The sequence below is a fragment of the Pinus tabuliformis genome, chromosome 5_2 (genome assembly GCF_031772625.1).
Source record: "Pinus tabuliformis cultivar Carrire ecotype Pingquan chromosome 5_2, CPIR1, whole genome shotgun sequence".
Lineage (NCBI taxonomy): Eukaryota > Viridiplantae > Streptophyta > Pinopsida > Pinales > Pinaceae > Pinus > Pinus tabuliformis.
Window position 1 is genome coordinate 175,071,564 of NC_142306.1, and position 20,125 is coordinate 175,091,688.

Genomic DNA, 20,125 nt, shown 5'->3' on the forward strand with positions numbered 1-20,125 from the left:
TTCAGGGTCGCCCCACCCTGGGTCACCCTTCGTTCAGCCTTGCCCCTCGGTCCGTTCAAGGTGGCCCTCATTCAGTTGCTCCCCTCCGTCGTTCAGGGCCACCCTCGTCATTCAACAGTGCCCCACCATGCAGCAACGCCCTCAGTAGTTCACGCGCCGGGCAGACATGCCCCTCCATGCAGTGGCACCCTCAGCAGTTCACTCGCCAGGCAGACGTTCCCCTCCGTGCAGCGACGCCATCAGCGTTCACCTGCCGGGAAGATGTGCCCCTCATGTAGCGACGCCCTCAGCAGTTCGCATGCTTGCAGCTCGTTCGGGCAGGGTCGCCCCTATGCAACTCGCCGGTTCAATTTTTTGTTTTCGGCCAAGTGTTGTGGCCCTCGATCCGCCTGCACTTTCGGCCCTCTTGTTTGTTCGCCCTTCTTGCTTGTCCAAGTCTAGAGTATGCCTTGAACTTGCCTTTGAAGCTTGAACTTCTTATCTTTCTTCCACCCATGCATCCTCCACTTATACACTTTGCCATGGTTCTAATGTGGGTCGGCCTGCCCAGGCCAATCTCTCAATTCGACAGTCCATGCCCCAACTTCACGTCGGCTTGCCCCCATATAATGGCTCGTCAGGTCCACTTACCCAACCGTGCATCATATAAGCTCACCATCGCAATGTTCCATACTTAGCCATTTTTTCGACTCTCGATGTTGGCTCGTCGCAACTCGTGTCTGGGCGCATTTAACCAACTGCCCAACTCATGGCACACCAACTTGTCCCATCATCGCAAAATTTTGTTGCAACCAAATCGCCCACTCACCAATTCATCGCACCGGCTCGTAAGTAAAAGGTCTCCATGTCACATTAGCAAATCCATCCACTCAACATCACTGCCTTGGCACTAGTCATTGGATGCCCATAAGTGACATCTCTACAAGTGCTCCTACATAATGTCCCTGCTTAGTGTCTGCCATGCTCCATCTATCCAACTCAATGTCCATGACTCAAGCTACCCATGTTGTCCAACTAAGTAGACCCATCACAACATCGGTCATCCCATCCTAGCCTTCAGTTAGGTTTAGTGCCCTCAGTCACCCAAACCATATATATCATCAAGTCATATAAGTCCCTTCCATCATAGCTCCCCCACTAAAGGGTCCACCAAGACTGCCTCTTGGTCTCAGCCATGAAGAAGTCCACCCAAGTATCATCAAAACTCAAGTGTGTGCCCTTTCTCCAATCTGTCCATGAGTCATGCTGGGCACTTAGCCAATTCTCCATATGGCTAAAGCATGACCCATCCTCCGCAATGATCATCATGTTCCTCCCTTGTCACAGGCATTTGCACCTTCTGCCATAAGGTCACAAATAGCCCCAACAAGCTCTTCAACAATCAATGTTCCTTGCTTCTCCACACAAGGTCTCATCGTAGACATCCATGGTAAGGTTTTCCATTGCATCGGAAAATTGTCTTTGCCCTTCACTGCATATGGCCCATCCTCCAAAAGCTCCAATGAAACACAAGTAGTAATAGGAATACTTACTTCATCATGAGGTTCCTCCATGTGAGTGTCCTCATTCATCAATGTTTGCATAATGTACGATCCTAGTCCAACTTGAGCAATTGGAAGTGCTTCAAGTTCTTCCTCCATCGTTGTCACACCTGCAACATCTTCATACTTCACGAGTTCCTCTTCTTCATCATCGCAATCTGCAGCTACATCCTACTCCATTGCCCAACCAAGTCGAAGAAGTTCATTTTCAACATTTTTCTCTAAGACTTCAAGTTCATCTCGAATCTGTGGGGTTCTCTTCTTTCATCAGCGTCAACCTGTATAAAGTCAGCAAGAGCCTCCCTTGGCATTCTTCCCAACTTGCCATGTCTCGTTGTTCAGCTTGGCTCAAGCACAATGCTTCACCTCTGCTAAACCTGTCACGAAGTGTAGTAGTAACACTTCAATTTGCAAACTTCGATTATCTAAATCAAGCCTCTGATCCTTGTCACGGAGTTTAATGAGATCAGCTTCAACTCGTTCTTTGAATCAGGCCTTTGATACCATCTATCACACCTCGATCTAGGTGGTAGTCTTTCAACCGCACATAGGTAGGTGCGGCACTGCTACCTAATTTCTTTTCACCAATACTCTCAAGTACGGACTACGCCTAACATTCAACACTTAGATTATTTTTCAACTTTTACTAAGCATTCATCTTTTTAACACAGCGGAAATACATTCATCATTATCATTTATAAACATATGCACAACGGATACAATCTTTAATGGGAGGGGCAACTCCCTGGTTAGAGTCTACCCAAATAATAATAATAATACACTTTTACAAGTATTTTTATACAATCACAACCTTTGCTAGGCAACCCCAAGTCACCTTTACAATTCTGCCAATTTTCAGTTTCACGCTATCATTCAGGGTCACCCCACCCCGGGTCACCCTTCGTTCAGCCTTGCCCCTCAGTCTGTTCAAGATGGCCCTCGTTCAGCCATGCCCCTCTATTGTTCAGGGTCGCCCTCGTCATTCAGCGACACCCTTCCATGCAACGACACCCTCAGCAGTTCGCCCGCCGGGCAAACGTGCCCCACCGTGCACCAATGCCCTCAGCGGTTCGCCCGCTGGGGAGACGTGCCCCACCATGCAGTGATGCCCTCAGTGGTTCGCCCGCCGGGCAGACGTGCCCCTTCGTGCAGCGACACCGTCAATGGTTCCCCTGTCGGACAGCGGTTTGCCCACTTGCAGCTCGTCCGGGCAGGGTCGCCCCTCCGCAACTTGTCGATTCAGTTTTTCTGTTTTCGGTCTGCTTGCACTTTCGGCGCTCTTATTTGTTCGCCCTTCTTGCTTGTCCAAGTATAGAGTACGCCTTGAACTTGCCTTTGAAGCTTGAACTTCTTGCCTTTCTTCCACCCATCCGTCCTCTACTTATACACTTCGCCATGGTTCTAATATGAGTTACCCAACCATGCACCGTATAAGCTCACTATCACAATGTTTCATACTTAACCCTTTTTTTTACTCTTTAGTTTTTCGACTCTTCGTGTTGGCTCGTTGCAACTCGTGTCCTAGGCGCGTTTAACCGATCGCCTAACTCATCACACACCAACTTGTCCCATCGTCACAAACTTTTGTCACAACTGACTCCCCCGCTCACCAACTTGTCGCACCAGCGCGTCGCCCACCTACTCGTCGCACACCAGCGTGTCGCGTTTAACCAAGGGCGCATCGCCCAGCGCGTCGCCCACCTACTCGTCGCACACCAGCGTGTCGCGTTTAACCAAGGGCGCATCGCCCCAACTTGTCACATCGTCACACGCACGACTCAGGGGCGTGACAATTGTCATGTTGTTCACTTCATGTCGTGCTGCCTCTCAACTCGCCCTCGCGCCCTCGCTTGCCTTGTTCATGACCTCTTGCCCATTGTGGCGCCCTTGCTTGCTTTATCCGCTAAGTCTTGCCTATCATGGGCACGCTACTTTGGGTGCCCCTTGAGCGTAGTCTTGCTCAGTTGGGTTGTCGTCATGTTGTGCATGCGCACTCTCCCTCACGCACCTTCTCTTATGCCAGGTTATGTTGTTGGGCGGGTGCACCCATCGTGACGTGCCCACTATGTCTCGCCCGTCACACCCCACCTTCGTGTGGGCGCGCACGCATGGCATGCATCCCTTTAACTTGTGTACACTGCCCCTATTTGGACCTGGGCGCTCCTCCTCCTTGTAATCGCGCATGTCCCACAGGCGCGCTCGTCGTACCTCCAAATCTATTCAAGCTCAATTTTTCACCACTCCAAGTGTTTGTGGGTGGTTATGGGCGCCCGTTGGTCTTGGTGCCAACTCGGGTCCTCACAACGGACGTCCATCATTCCGTTCAACCCACACTATAACCCCGCGCTTGTTCCACCCGACCGTTCGATCCATCTCTTGCCTTCATTTGGTTCCATCGCGGGGCCCGTTCCATCGCACAACGCCCCCATGGTCTACTTCACGTTGACCTCGCCCAAACTCACCATCTTTCGCATGTCGCTCGGTGGGGTGCACTCGCCTTCATGGGGGCGTCTAGTCCCACCACTTCGCCTAAGTCTTCGGTTATACATTCTTGCGGGTCTTTACCCGCGGAACTCGCCCATGTCGTCGCCAAGTACTACTGGTCGAAGCCAACTTGGGCAGGCGTCTTGGGCACGTTCAGGCCAAGGGCCCAACACAGACCTATTCTCGTCAAAAGCAAAAGGCAATAATGTTCATGTTGACCGCTACTTTTTAATCCATGTTTAACCAAATTCTAACACCTATTGAGCTAATGGACAGTTGATATTTACCGCTACTTTTCAATCCATGTTTAACCAAATTCTAACACCTGTTGAGCTAATGTCCATGAAATTCTTTTCAAATCGGTTCCACCCATCGAATTCCCCGAACATCGAATTGCTTCCTCATGGCCAATTTACCTGTCAATTTCCATCCTTGAATTTTGTGGACTGTTACGCTCAAAAGCAAATCGCAGACCATATTGAACAAATCACTGAAGGTACGGATGCTTGGAAAGCATCCATGGATCCAACTAGTGCTCGCCAGCCTGTGTGCTGCTAATAAGAACACGTTGAGCTAAACAGAGTAAGACAAGTTGGACCTTTTTGCAATTTCTATTGTAGAGAAAAGTTGTGTGTTGAATCTATTGTACAGTGGGTGTGCATGTGTCCTCCCACTAGACTCCCACTTCATTCTGCCCTTTCAGACAACAGTGACTGCGAATCCGAAGATAGTTGTGGCCAAGTCACGCCAAATTCTTGCAGGCTGAAACGCACTCATTGACAAAAGCTCCATTCCAAAATAAAATGAATGGGTGGCCTTTCAATGGTTTAGAAAACACACTACAGTCTGTACTTACAAATAAAATCATATAAATAAATCACATGTGAGAGCATGGAGTGGTACCAAAGCATTGGTGGTTGTGAAGGGCGCCACCGACGATATTATTATTATCACCCACGTCGTCGTTGAATAACAACACCTACTCATAGTCAAAGTCAGCATTTAAATAGAAGATAATGAGTCACCTGCAGGTCATTGTCTTTTCTGCGTGGTGCTTTGGGGGTGAACTTGGTTTTATATAGAGGTTTAGTTATTTCAAAAAGAATTGGGTATCTAAAATTTTGAAGTTTGAAAGTTGTAATTTAGATTTTTTAAAAATTATTGAATTTTGATAAAAATTATATTAAATTTTCATTATTTTCCAAATAAATTTATAATTAAATAAACTATTATATTTTATATTTTATATTTATTCTCTGATTGTATTTTAAAATATTTTTGAAATTTGTAAGGAATTGAATTAACTATTTTGAAATAAAAATTTGGAAACCTATTTAAAAATGAAAGAATTTATGTTAACTGAGATCAAATGAAAGAAATTATGTTAAATGGTTATTAACTTTTTTGTACGGTTTTAATGTTGGTTATTAATTGTTTTGGAGTGTTTGTGTGCGAGACAAATGCCTTTTTCCACTGTTATACTGTATCCGTTCAGCCAGGCTGGAAAAGACCCTGAACCTGCCTCACAGAGCTGCGACTTCAACAAATAAATATTAAACCAAACAGTACTGTTGTACTACATTCAAAGCTCATAACAACCATCCATGGTGATATATTATTTTTATTGGTCATCAGCATGATGGAATTTGATGGAATTTGACATTTGATGGAATTTGACAGCCAAATTGCTTATTACGAGTTGATTAGTAAAAAAAAAAAATTATATTTAAAAGTAGAAAGATAGATAAGAAAAGTGAAAACTCTCAAATTTGTTTTTTGACTGACTAATTATACTACAAAAATTTGTAAAACTGTCCAAATCTAAAAAAACAAAAATAATAAAAAAATATAAAAACAATCAAATTTGAAAAATAATATGTTTTGCAATTTCAACTTTTGACCTGCAATAAAATGTGATGGAGAGGAACAATACTTGACATGTTCAATCTGGGGCCCACTTTTTCAAATGTTGAACAGAGCGAATCTAAAATTATATCATAAGGGTAGAAATATGTAAATTAAAAGATATAGGCGAACCAGTGTTCAAACGATCTTCTATTGGAGCACTTGGAAGATGTGAGTGTAACGTAGTCAATGGTGTTTCTATCGTGGGGTTGGAGGGGGGTGCCGACTCCATAGTCCCAGCAAGTCAATACTCCCCACACTCCATCATATACATGATTATGCATCTATTAAATGATGAGACACAACATGGTTTGGAAAAGGGTTAAAAAAAAAGAGAGAGTAGGGTACAGTGTTCATTATTCGCAGCATGATCATAGTTTTAAGGTGTGGATTTTTTAAAAGGTATAAAATCAAAGAATTTTCTTGTAGGAATATACTCAATTCATTCAAATTTAGCGTAAATTTAGGTGAATAATATTAAATGGTTTATTTGTTTAATTATTATTTTTCATTCATTTATATGATGGTATTTGAGATAAATTAGATTTTATAAAAATTTGAAAGTTTGTTAATATAAAGTTAAAGATTACTATAGTTATATATTTATTTATTAAATTTTAATATGTTTTTTTTTTGGAAATTGTATGTGGGTTAGAAGGATAACATTGTAGAATTTAGGCTTTTGTGATCTATATCAAGTTTTTTGAGAAGAGTTTTCAGCGGAAATCACATTATAATACATTTGTTGATGCGTTTTGAACTAGTGAGTGTGGTTCATCGTTAAGACAAGTTGAAGAACCAGATCATGGCTGCATGTTAAATAGGGAGAGCAGATCATCCAACAGCTATATTTGACTAGGAAACGGTTGTATTGGACTGGGCAACTAGACTGGACCAACAGCTATATTTCAGTGGCCAACTCAAATAAAAAGAGCCTCGATAAAGAGAAGGCTCATCTCCTTAATGTTTTTGTTAATAATGGTTATAGTAGGCACCTTGGTCAAAAAGCTTTCCTTAAAGCCAACAAGAATTCATTGGTCAAGAAAGACCCTAAAGATCGAGTCTCAAGACCCTAAAGCTTTTGTTATGGAAAAGTTCTACAAACGTACTTGGGATAAGGAGCTAGGGAAAGAAAAATTACTATATTGAAGTGTTTAATCCACTCATAATCATCAACCAAAAGCATACATAGAGGCCAATATCTCTTGGAGAGCCAAAATTCTTATTGCTCAGTTAAGGACTAATTCTCATCAACTCCATTGTGAAACAGGGCACTGGAAAAGGCCAAAGGAAGTGTGGGAGGAAAGGGTATGCATTTTTTGTTCTTCCAGAAAAGTGGAAACAGAAAAACATTTCATTTTAGAATGTGAGGCCTTCAAAGACAACAGGGAAAGTTATGCAAATATGTTGGTAGCTAGCTCTTGGGATAATCTATTTAGCGATGGGTTTGTCGAGAAGCTGGGAGCATTTATTGTGAAGCTTCACAGAAAAAGGGCCGAATACATCAAGCAGATGAAGAAGCAATCTGTCCCATAGGCTATCTTTAGCCTCGTGGACGTTAAAATAATTTCTTTTCTTTCTTCTTTTCTTCTCCCTTTCATTTAGGGGACCACTGATAAGATTGCAAGAATTCTTAGGAAGCATAATGTCCCCTCAACCTTTAGACCCCTTAACACCATTCGTAGCTCCCTCAAATTGGTAAAAAACCCGATTGACCCCAAGGACATGAAAGGTGTCTATGTTATTCCATGTTCATGTGGGACCCCCTATGTTGGTGAGACTGGTCGTTCTATTAATCAAAGGATTAAGAGCACTCAGCGAACATAAAACATGGGAGGACCCAGTCTTCCGCCCTGACAGAACACGCGGAGAAGACTAAGCATCATGTATGTATTGAGGAGGCCCGTGTTATTGCCAAGGTTGCACATTTCCAAGGTCTTCTTTGTTTTTTCCCCCTCATCTTCTGGATCGTTTGTTTCCTTTTTTCTTTCATCCCTTTGATTTTTATGCATTTTTTATTTTACTAGTTCTCTTTCACTCCTAGAATAAAAATAAGAACATTGTTTGAATAAGTAATAAAAATCCTTTGAATTAACATTATTGTATAAATAAATGAAATAATATCTGTACCTAATAAAAAAGTTTGTACCTAAACATTGATGAAGGAATTTCAAAGATGTGAACCATTGCTCTTACCAACCCTTTGGATATAATTAATTAATAATGAATTAACTAACAAATTAGAAAAAGCTATATTCTTTCTCAATGATTTTAATTTAATTTCCAAGTTGTTTTGATTAGGAGAAATTTGCTTCATATTCAATACTGTTAGATTCCTTAAATTTAGTATGAGGTCAATTATTTAACTAACTTAATAGGTTATCCATTTAGTAAACTTTTATTAAAAAAAAATCTCATTATTATTTCATATAATATTATTGATTTAAGTTTTTAGTTATTTAGATAGTTTTAATAATAGTAAATAGATCTATTAATAGGTTATTGATCTTGGTAGTCAATACAAACAATTATTTTTTATGGTAATAAATATAACAAAACTAACTTACATATTAATTAACTAACTATTTATTTATATAATTTTAATTACGAAAAAGGCCTATTAATAATTGATTCATACTCTTGATAATTAAATACAAACATTACCTTTATTCAAATATGGTCATAACTAGCATTTGCACGAAATGTTGCAAAGGAAACGCTGTAAGGCATAAATTGAAGAACGCAAAGACAACAAAAAAATACTTTCATAAAGAATAAAAATACTTATAATGAATTTATTGTTAGATATTCCTATATATTGCACTATATATTAGCCCCACTAATTGTTTCCCTTTCTTAATATAACCTTTCACCACTATGGTCAGTATAATATCAAATACAATATGTGTCTTAACCAAAAACCATTATGAAAGTCAAAATACTTATATGTCCCATATCCCATATAAACCATAATATACTTTGATCACTCTTCGAGAATTGCAAACCCTTCGAAAATGCAACTTCTAACCACTATTACCATTAAGAAAAAATGGCATTTATTACCTTATAATCCTTAAGGGAATAGCTCTATTATTAAGTAAACCATAGTGCAATATGATTTTTAACACAATGAATTCTAAAAATTATTACCCCTAGTACACTCTCATCATAAACACATCGTAACTCCTAAAATGTTACAAGACATAAACTTTAATACCTAACACGTTAACTATAACATAACTATAACCTATATGTACTTAAATTGTCTTAACATAGGTAAGTTAAAGAAGAATCAAGTGTGGCTCTTCAAATTCAATCCCATAAGAAGCGGATATAAAAAAATGTTGACTATTATGTAGGTGATATTTTCACTATTGACATTGACCCCAAAACCATTTTATGGGAGAAACCTATGGTAATGATGTTGATGGGTACTCATTATTCTCCCACTAAATGGTATAATGGTGGCCTACATTTTGTAAATAATTTAAGGTCTTAATGTTTGTATCTGGAGCCCTTTTCGACTACTATGCTTTCACAACCTTAATTGTATGCATTTAAAATTTTAGAGATTAGTAAGTTCTTTTCTAATTTAACCCTAGATGCAATAACATTAAGGAATATATGCATTTAAAATTTTAGAGATTAGTAAGTTTTTTTCTAATTTAACCCTAGATGCAATAACATTAAGGAACAAATATAAGTATGCCTAACTGGAGAAAAAGGTAACAACATCTACTAGGGTATGTCACATCTTACTTTTATTCCTTACAAACCACATAGATCAAGAAAAAGGATAATACTAGTTTCCTTTAAAGCACCGTAGCTTAGAAAGGCAGGAATTAAAAGCAAAAGCCTACAAAAGAAATAAATAAATCTTACAAAAGTAGGACGTCAAAGCCTACGAAAGAAAGAAATAAATCTTACAAACATTATGATGAAGAAGGGAATTCAATACCCATTGAGGAGATGAACAGAAGAACATGACCTCCATTTTTACTAAAATCACCACAAATATTGATAGTTACTCTAAGTACACAATGTCATTAGGATATTAATCCAAGAGTAGGTGTTCAAAAAGTCCCTTTCTCACTAACTTTCTCCCTCTTTTATAGAAATTTTCAATAGTGACACTTGGCACCTCATGCAAAAATAATTATTTTCTTTATTCCAATAATGCCTGCAATAAAGGTCATCATGATCAGACATAACAACTAACTGGAGGAGATGTCTCAGTTGTTGTCTCGGTTGGCTGGCACTCACCCTAGTCAGGAGGAACAAATGGATATCCCCATGGATATGGACCAGAATACAGGAACCAGAAAGGAATGATTTTCTTGAGGCTCTGATGTGGTTTTTGAATTTCTCCTTTTTACAGTTTTATGCAAATTAGTAGTTTAATAGGTAGTTTCAGTTGTATAGTGCATATAGCCAGTATGGAAAGACTTGTCAAATTTTGTTTTTGGAATGCTTATAGCAAACTAAGGTGGCCAACAGACCTAGTTTCCCTTCGGGGCAGGTTAAGGTGACCAAAACATTGTATCTGGTCTCTTTGTTTAACATAAATAGAAAAGAATGGTACTGCCTCCACTTACAAAAAAAAAAAATGCCTGCAATAAAAGGTTTATTTTACACAAATCAAAACAAAATTTATTCTCTGTTGAATGTAACTAAAACTAGAATAACATAATAATAGGGCTGTTGAGCACAAAGAATGTCAGACTTGGGAACTTTACATCTAATTATAGTATTGTTTTGGCGAGAGAAACATAGAGTCAATTACAGCAATGAGAACCAATTCCATCTCACTACAGAGCATGGTGGATATGTGAAGGAGACCCATTAATCGATGCAGTCCTGCATGATCACTCTCAGTGTTATATCTCCATTTCCTTCGATGCAAATAGTGGATTAATAGTCCCATATAAGAGAGACAGGTTCAGATATGCCATAGGGACAACCCTTAACATAAGGCTACATTGAAAAAAATTATAAGCAGCCATTGCAACCCTCTTGAGGATACTAATAAACATGAGTTGCATTTAAGCCCTGAACTTCTACAAAATAAAAAATTCCTAGACTTTTATATCAGAGTTAAATCATTTTTTCTCAATAGGTGATTTTCCAAAGATGGGTGTCAGATAAAAAGCAGCAGCTGCTCTTAAAAACCCTAAGTTGTTCTTTACCAAAGGCTCCCAATCCGAAGTTCTCCCCACAATTGGAAGTATCCCAAACGAAGCAAATAACAATAGCCATAGAGGAAAAAGAAGAACAACCCACTACCATGAACCCTCCACTCTGCCCTGAGGGCTAAGCCAGGCAGCAAACTCAAACACACAACCCCCAGCAATGGATGTCGCAAGAGTTAAAAAGTACAGGTCATCTGTCAAACCAGACACGTTATTGCATCTCTCTTCCCTAGCAATGCATTGCTTGATGGCATCAATTGTATTCAAAGGGCTACCTGATAGCCCTCTTCTGATACAAAAAACTGATTCCCATACCTGGACTGCAACTCACTGAAGAATTGACGAGGAAGCCTGGAACCCACTGTTAATCTCGTGTCGAAATTCAAGATGTTTGGGGAAGAGATGTCCTCTACTATAATCATAGTCCTGTCATGAGGGAACCATAGGTCCTTGAAGGATTTATCTGAAGGAGATGGGGATGGCCCAGACCTTGTAAGGATTCTCATTTTCCACTCTGACTTGTCTTCCAAAGCTTGCAACTCTTGTGAAATCTTCACTGCTTAGGTTGGAGATAAGACCCTGGCTATGTCAATAACATTGGTGAAGTTGTTGGGTAGCTGAAGATCTGGGACTTTTATTGCTTCTGGCTCTTTTGAGTCCATGTTGGATTGAAAGTCTGAGTTCTAGATTTGGGTAATTGTTAAAGATGGTGTCGATTGCACTTGCTGAATTAGAAAGGTGAACAAGAGCATGGATGCCATTGACAGAGTTTGCTTACCCACATCCTTGAGAATGTTGTTTTTGTGTTGTGCATATATCAACTGAGAAATACCTAGGTTTTTGAAGGTGATCTGAAAGGGGTTGAAGTTCTGGGTTATTGAATCGGGTGTACATTGACTAACAGAGTATGAGTGTTTTATGCAATTGAAGGTGGGCTTGTAATTGAAAATGGAGAGGAAAGAGAATGACTTAAAAGATATAACGTAGTAGGAACTGAGTGGTATTTTAACTGGGGGTGGAGAAAGACTCGGAATGTTCTTGATGGTTGCTTGCTGAGGCTTAAGCTTAAGTTGCCATGAGACACTGGAGATAGGTATAATCACGAAAGACGAATGCACCAAAAATCTGAGCCACCTGATTCCACCTGTAAGGCCAGGCACACACCATAATGAACCAGTAGAGTTTTGTAAGATTACTCAAAGATGGACGAATACTTCCTGATAAATCATTTAAATTCATGTCCATACCAAAATCAACGAGGATTCAAAGTGTTATGTTCATTGAAAATAATCTATGACATCCAACTGAATATTTGATAAACAAGAATATTTTTGGTGGAATTTTATAGAGTGCGATGGTGTTTGAATTTTAATAGAGAAGAGAATTTTTATACACGTTGTTACCCAGGATCAAAACAATTGAAATTCTGAAGGGAAAACTATTTCCTTAATGTGATTAGACTGATAATCAAAATTAAATTCTTCGTCTTTTGTTGGGAGAGACGCTTTGTAGATAATGTACTAACTCTCTTTAATGTTAACCACCTCCATAATGCGATTAAGGTAAAATAATCAATTATTTACCAAAGTATTAAATTTCTAAACTAATTCTCTTTAATGATAACCACCTCCATAATGTAATTAAGGTAAAATTATCAATTATTTACCAGAGCATTACATGTCAATCTTATTGCATTCATCATTTAAACATATTTAACCCAAAAACTTGATTAAATAAAATTTTTTTTGAAAAAGAATGTGTCAACTTATCACAAAAATGTACTCAGATACCCCATTTGCAAAAATCCATTCACTGTTTCATGAGAGTTTAAAATGTAAAATGTTTAATAGTCGCACCATATTGAGCTAAATTTCGCAATCATATAAAAACTATAAAAACGATGTAGCGTAAAAATAATCAGAAAGATCGTCTTACAGTGATTCGAAAGATTTCAAGATTGATTGGTATTCAAACATGATAATTAATTAAACAATTTGAAAGATTTCAAGATTGATTGGTATCCAAAACATAATAACTTAATTAATTAAAAAAAATGTGGGTACATAAATCCCAAGCGTTAAGAAATCATTGATTGGTATCCAAACATGATAACTTATTAATTAAACAATTTGAAAGATTTCAATATTGATTGGTATCAAAAACATAATAACTTAATTAATTAAGCAAAACGTGGGTACAGAAATCCCAAGCGTTAAGAAATCTGGCTGACAACCCTCCTGAAGATACTAATAAACATGAGTTGCATTTGAGCGTTGAACTTCTGCAAAATAAAAAATTCCCAGACTTTTATATCAGAGTTAGAGAAAGAAGAACAACCCACTGCCATGAACTCTCCACTTTGTCCTGAGGGCTAAGTCGAGAAGCAAACCCAAACACACAACCCCCAGCAATGGACGTCACAAGAGTTAAAAAGTACAGGTCATCTGTCAAACGAGGCACGTTATTGCATCCCTCTTCCCTAAAAATGCATTGCTTGATGGCATCAATTGCATTCAAAAGGGCTGCTTGATAGCCCTCTTCCGATACAAAAACTATTTCCCATACCTGGACTGCAGCTCACCGAAGAATTGATGAGGAAGCTTGGAACCCACTATTAATCCTATGTCGAAATTCAAGATGTTTGGGGAAGAGATGTCCTCTACTATAATCACAGTCCTGTCATCGGGGTGCCATAGGTCCCTGAAGGATTTATCTGAAGGAGATGGGGATGGCCCAGACCTTGCAAGGATTCTCATTTTCCACTCTGACTTGTCTTCCAGAGCCTGCAACTCTTGTGAAATCTTCACTTCTTGGGCTGGAGATAAGACCCTGGCTATGTCAATAACATTGATGAAGTTGTTGGGTAGCTGAAGGTCTGGGACTTTTATTGCTTCAGGCTCTTTTGAGGCCATGTTGGATTGAAATTCTTAGTTCAGGATTTGGGTAATTGCTAAAGATGGTGTCAACTGCACTTGCAGAATCAGAAAGGTGAATAAGAGCATGGATGCCATTGACAAATTTTGCTTACCCACATTCTTGAGAATGTTGTTTTTGAGCTGTGCATATATCAACTGAGAAATACCCAGGTTTTTGGAAGGTGATCTGAAAGGGGTTGAAGTTGTGGGTTATTGAATCAAGTGTACATTGACTGACAAAGTATGAGTGTTTTATGCGATTGAAGGTGGGCTTGTAATTGAAAATGGAGAGGAAAGAGAATGACTTAAAAGAGATAATGCAACAGGAACTGAGTGGAATTTTAACTGGGGGTGGATAAAGACTCAGAATGCTCTTGATGGTTGCTTGCTAAGGCTTGAGCTTGAGTTGCCATGAGATACTGGAGATGGGTCTAATCACGAAAGACCGAATGCACAAAAAATCTGAGCACCTAATTCAACCTGTAAGGCGAGGCACACACCAGAATGAGTATACGTAGACTAAGAAACTACGAAACTCGGTCGTAGCAGGCACCGAGATATGAATAACACTCCTAATTAAATGTACGATGGAAATCATTAGCATTGTAGTGACCATCAATGGTGCCCTGAAATACCCACTGATAAACCAAGTGAACTGGTTGAGGTCACAGAGCCACAACCAGTCGAGGCTTACACCATGGCTACAGGTAGCATAAATGAAAAAAAGTAAATAGGGGAGTTATTTTTCTGAGACAAGGGTTAATAATCCATACCTATAGTACATAGCACACTTGAAGAGAAGTTGCTCTTGGTTCCATTGGTATAGTTTGGTGAATTCCATTCCAGTGTGGATACCCTAAATAGCCAGAGAAATATAGTTTGCATGAGAACCAAACATGTTCCTTTGAGGAACACAAAATGACAATAACAAGGAATTGAGGGAAAAATGATAAATTCAGACCTGAGAGTTTTCACCACGATGGTAATGGAATCCATTGTTCTCTTGTCCCACAAATACTTGAACTAGCTCGATGATACCAGCACACATCCTCTAGCACATCCAAACCCATGAAAATTAGACGAGACGGTAATGCCCACACCACGGGAATGTAAAATGAAGTAGTATGAACAAGAATGACATAACTATAAGCTATAGGGGAAGGCCTCATTGCCATACATTCAGAAAATTCATGAGTCTGGAATAACCACATCCTGAAATAAAAAACAATATAATGCCTGCAATAAAAGGTTTATTTTACACAAATCAAAACGAAATTTATTCTGTGCTGAATGTAACTAAAACCAAAATAACAGAATAACAGGGTTGTTGAGCACAGAGAATGTTAAACTTGGGAACTTTACAGCTAATTATAGTCACTACAGAGCATGGTGGATATGTGTAGGAGACCCATTAATCGATGCAGTACTGCATGATCACTCTCAGTGTTATATCTCCATTTCCTTCGATGCAAAAAATGGATTAATAGTCCCATATAAGAGAGACAGGTTCAGATATGCCACAGGGACAACCCTTAACATAAGGCTACATTGAAAAAAATTATAAGCAACCATTGCAACCCTCCTAAGGATGCTAATAAGCATGAGTTGCATTTGAGCCCTGAACTTCTGCAAAATAAAAAATTCATAGACTTTTATATTAGAGTTAAATCATTTTTTCTCAATAGGTGATTTTCCAAAGATGGGTGTCAGATAAAAAGCAGCAGTAAGTTGTTCTTTACCAAAGGCTCCCAATCCGAAGTTCTCCCCACAATTGGAAGTATCCCAAACGAGAAAATAACAATAGCCACAAAGGAAAAAGAAGAACAACCCACTACCATGAACCCTCCACTCTGCCCTGAGGGCTAAGCCGGACAGCAAACCCAAACACACAACCCCCAACAATGGATGTCATAAGAGTTAAAAAGTACAAGACATCTGTCAAACTAGGCACATTATTGCATCCCTCTTCCCTAACAATGCATTTCTTTATGGCATCAATTGTATTCAAAAGGGCTGCCTGATAGCCCTCTTACAAAAAATTGATTCCCATACGTGGACTACAGCTCACCGAAGGATTGACAAGGAAGCCTGGAACCCACTATTAATCCTTTGCCAAAATTCAAGATGTTTTGGGAAGAGATGTCCTCTACTATAATCACAGTCCTGTCATCAGGGCGCCATAGGTCCCTGAAGGATTTATCTGAAGGAGATGGGGATGGCCCAACCTTGTAAGGATTCTCGTTTTCCACTCTAACTTGTCTTCCAAAGCCTGCAACTCTTGTGAAATCTTCACTACTTGGGTTGGAGATAAGACCTTGGCTATGCCAATAACATTGGTGAAGTTGTTGGGTAGCTGAAGGTCTGGAATTTTTATTGCTTCTGGCTCTTTTGAGACCATGTTGGATTGAAACTCTGAGTTCAAGATTTGGATAATTGCTAAAGATGGTGTCAACTGCACTTGTTGAATCAGAAAGGTGAACAAGAGCATGGATGCCATTGACAAAGTTTGCTTACCCACATCCTTGAGAATGTTGTTTTTGTGTTGTGCATATATCAACTGAGAAATACCCAGGTTTTTGAAGGTGTTCTAAAAGGGGTTGAAGTTTTGGGTTATTGAATCGGGTGTACATTGACTAATAGAGCATGAGTGTTTTATGCGATTGAAGGTGGGCTTGTAATTGAAAATGGAGAGGAAAGAGAATGACTTAAAAGAGATAACGCAGCAGGAACTGAGTGGCATTTTAACTGGGGGTGGAGAAAGAGTCGGAATGCTCTTGATGGTTGCTTACTGTGGCTTGAGCTTGAGTTGCCATGAGATACTGGAGATGGGTCTAATCACAAAAGACCAAATGCACCAAAAATTTGAGCCACCTGATTCCACCTGTAAGGCCAGGCACACACCAGAATGAACCGGTAGAGTTTTGTAAGATTAATCAAAGATGGATGGATACTTCCTGATAAATCATTTGAATTCATGTCCATACCAAAATCAATGTGGATTCAAAGTGTTATGTTCACTGAAAATAATCTATGACATCCAACTGAATATTTGATAAACAGGAATATTTTTGATGGAATTTTACGGAGTGTGATGGTGTTTGAATTTTAATAGAAAAGAGAATTTTTATACACGCTATTACCCAGGATCAAAACAATTGACATTCTGAAGGGAAAACTATTTTCTTAATGTGATTAGGCTGATAATCAAAATTAAATTCTTCGTCTTTTGTTGGGAGATGCTTTGTAAATAATGTACTAATTCTCTTTAATGTTAACCACCTCCATAATGTGATTAAGGTAAAATAATCAATTATTTACCAAAGTATTAAATTTCTAAACTAATTCTCTTTAATGATAACCACCTCCATAATGTAATTAAGGTAAAATAATCAATTATTTACCAGAGCATTACATGTCAATCTTACTGCATTCATCATTTAAACATATTTAACCCAAAAACTTGATTAAATAAAATATTTTTTGAAAAAGAATGTGTCAACTTATCACAAAAATGTACTCAGGTACCCCATCTGCAAAAAGCCATTCACTGTTTCATGAGAGTTTAAAATGTAAAATGTTTAATAGTCACACCATATTGAGCTAAATTTCGCAATCATATAAAAACTATAAAAACGATGTAGCGTAAAAATAATCAGAAAGATCATCTTACAGTGATTCGAAAGATTTCAAGATTGATTGGTATTCAAACATGATAATTAATTAAACAATTTGAAAGATTTCAAGATTGATTGGTATCCAAAACATAATAACTTAATTAATTAAACAAAACGTGGGTACATAAATCTGAAGCATTAAGAATTCATTGATTGGTATCCAAACATGATAACTTATTAATTAAACAATTTGAAAGATTTCAATATTGAATGGTATCCAAAACATAATAACTTAATTAATTAAACAAAACGTGGGTACAGAAATCCCAAGCGTTAAGAAATCTGACCGACAACCCTCCTGAGGATACTAATAAACATGAGTTGCATTTGAGCGCTGAAATTCTGCAAAATAAAAAATTCCCAGACTTTTATATCAGAGTTAGAGAAAGAAGAACAACCCACTGCCATGAACCCTCCACTCTGCCCTAAGGGCTAAGCCAGGCAGCAAACCCAAACACATAACCCTCAGCAATGGATGTCACAAGAGTTAAAAAGCAGGTCATCTGTCAAACGAGGCACATTATTGCATCCCTCTTCCCTAACAATGCATTGCTTGATGGCATCAATTGTATTTAAAGGGCTACTTGATAGCCCTCTTCCGATACAAAAAACTGATTCCCATACCTAGACTGTAGCTCACCAAAGAATTGACGAGGAAGCCTAGAATCCACTGTTAATCCTGTGCCGAAATTCAAGATGTTTGGGGAAGATATGTCCTCTACTATAATCACAGTCTTGTCATCAGGGCGCCATAGGTCCCTGAAGGATTTATCTGAAGGAGATGGGGATGGCCTAGACCTTGTAAGGATTCTCATTTTCCACTCTGACTTGTCTTCCAAAGCTTGCAACTCTTGTGAAATCTTCACTGCTTGGGCTGGAGATAAGACCCTGGCTATGTCAATAACATTGGTGAATTTGTTGGGTAGCTGAAGGTCTGGAACTTTTATTGCTTCTGGCTCTTTTGAGGCCATGTTGGATTTAAAGTCTGAGTTCAGGATTTTGGTAATTGCTAAAGATGGTGTAAACTGCACTTGCTGAATTAGAAAGGTGAACAAGATCATGGATTCCATTGACAGAGTTTGCTTACCCACATCCTTGAGAATGTTGTTTTTGTGTTGTGCATATATCGACTGAGAAATACCCAAGTTTTTGAAGGTGATCTGAAAGGGGTTGAAGTTGTGGGTTATTGAATCAGGTGTACATTGACTGATAGAGTATGAGTGTTTTATGTGATTGAAGGTGGTCTTGTAATTGAAAATGGAGAGGAAAGAGAATGACTTAAAAGAGATAATGCAACAAGAACTGAGTGGCATTTTAACTGGGGGTGGAGAAAGACTTGGAATGCTCTTGATGGTTTCTTGCTGAGGCTTGAGCTTGAGTTGCCATGAAATACTGGAGATGGGTCTAATCACGAAAGACTGAATGCACCAAAAATCTGAGCCACCTGATTCCACCTGTAAGGCCAGGCACACACCAGAATGAGGATACGTAGACTAAGAAATTACGACAGTACGTTGCAGCAAGCACTGAGATATGCATAACACTCCTAATTAAATGAACGAGGGAAAGCATTAGCGTTGTAGCAACCATCAATGGTGCCCTGAAATACCCACTGATAAACCAAGTGAACTGGTTGAGGTCACAGAGCCACAACCAGTCGAGGCTTACACCATGGCTACAGGTAGCATAAATGAAAAAAAGTAAATAGGGGAGTTATTTTTCTGAGACAAGGGTTAATAATCCATACCTATAGATACATAGCACACTTGAAGAGAAGTTGCTCTTGGTTCCGTTGGTATAGTTTGGTGAATTCCATTCCAGTGTGGATACCCTAAATAGCCAGAGAAAAATAGTTTGCATGAGAACCAAACATGTTCCTTTGAGGAACACAAAACGACAATAACAAGGAATTGAGGGAAAAACAATAAATGCAGACCTAAGAGTTTTCACCACAATGGTAATGGAATCCATTATTCTCTTGTCCCACAAATACTTGAACCAACTCAACGATACCAGCACGCATCCTCTTGCACATCCAAACCCATGAAAATTAGACGAGACGGTAATGCCACACCATGGGAATGCAAAATAAAGTAGTAAACACAAGAATGACATACCTATAAAAAATAGGGGAAGGCCTCATTTCCATACATTCAGAAATTCATGATTCTGGAGTAACCACATCCTGAAATAAAAAACAATATAATGCCTGCAATAAAAGGTTTATTTTACACAAATCAAAACGAAATTTTTTCTCTGTTGAATGTAACTAAAACCAGAATAATAGAATAACAGGGCTACTGAGCATAGAGAATGTTAGACTTGGGAACTTTACAGCTAATTACAGTCACTACAAAACATGGTGGATTTGTGAAGGAGACCCATTAATCGATGCAGTCCTGCATGATCACTCTCAG

General features: G+C 38.9%; 1 pseudogene; it reads right to left on the reverse strand.

The window, feature by feature from the left end:
• Nucleotides 1-18,280: 18,280 nt before the first annotated feature.
• Nucleotides 18,281-18,679, reverse strand: LOC149158107 (thylakoid lumenal 15.0 kDa protein 2, chloroplastic pseudogene; annotated as a pseudogene).
• Nucleotides 18,680-20,125: the final 1,446 nt, after the last annotated feature.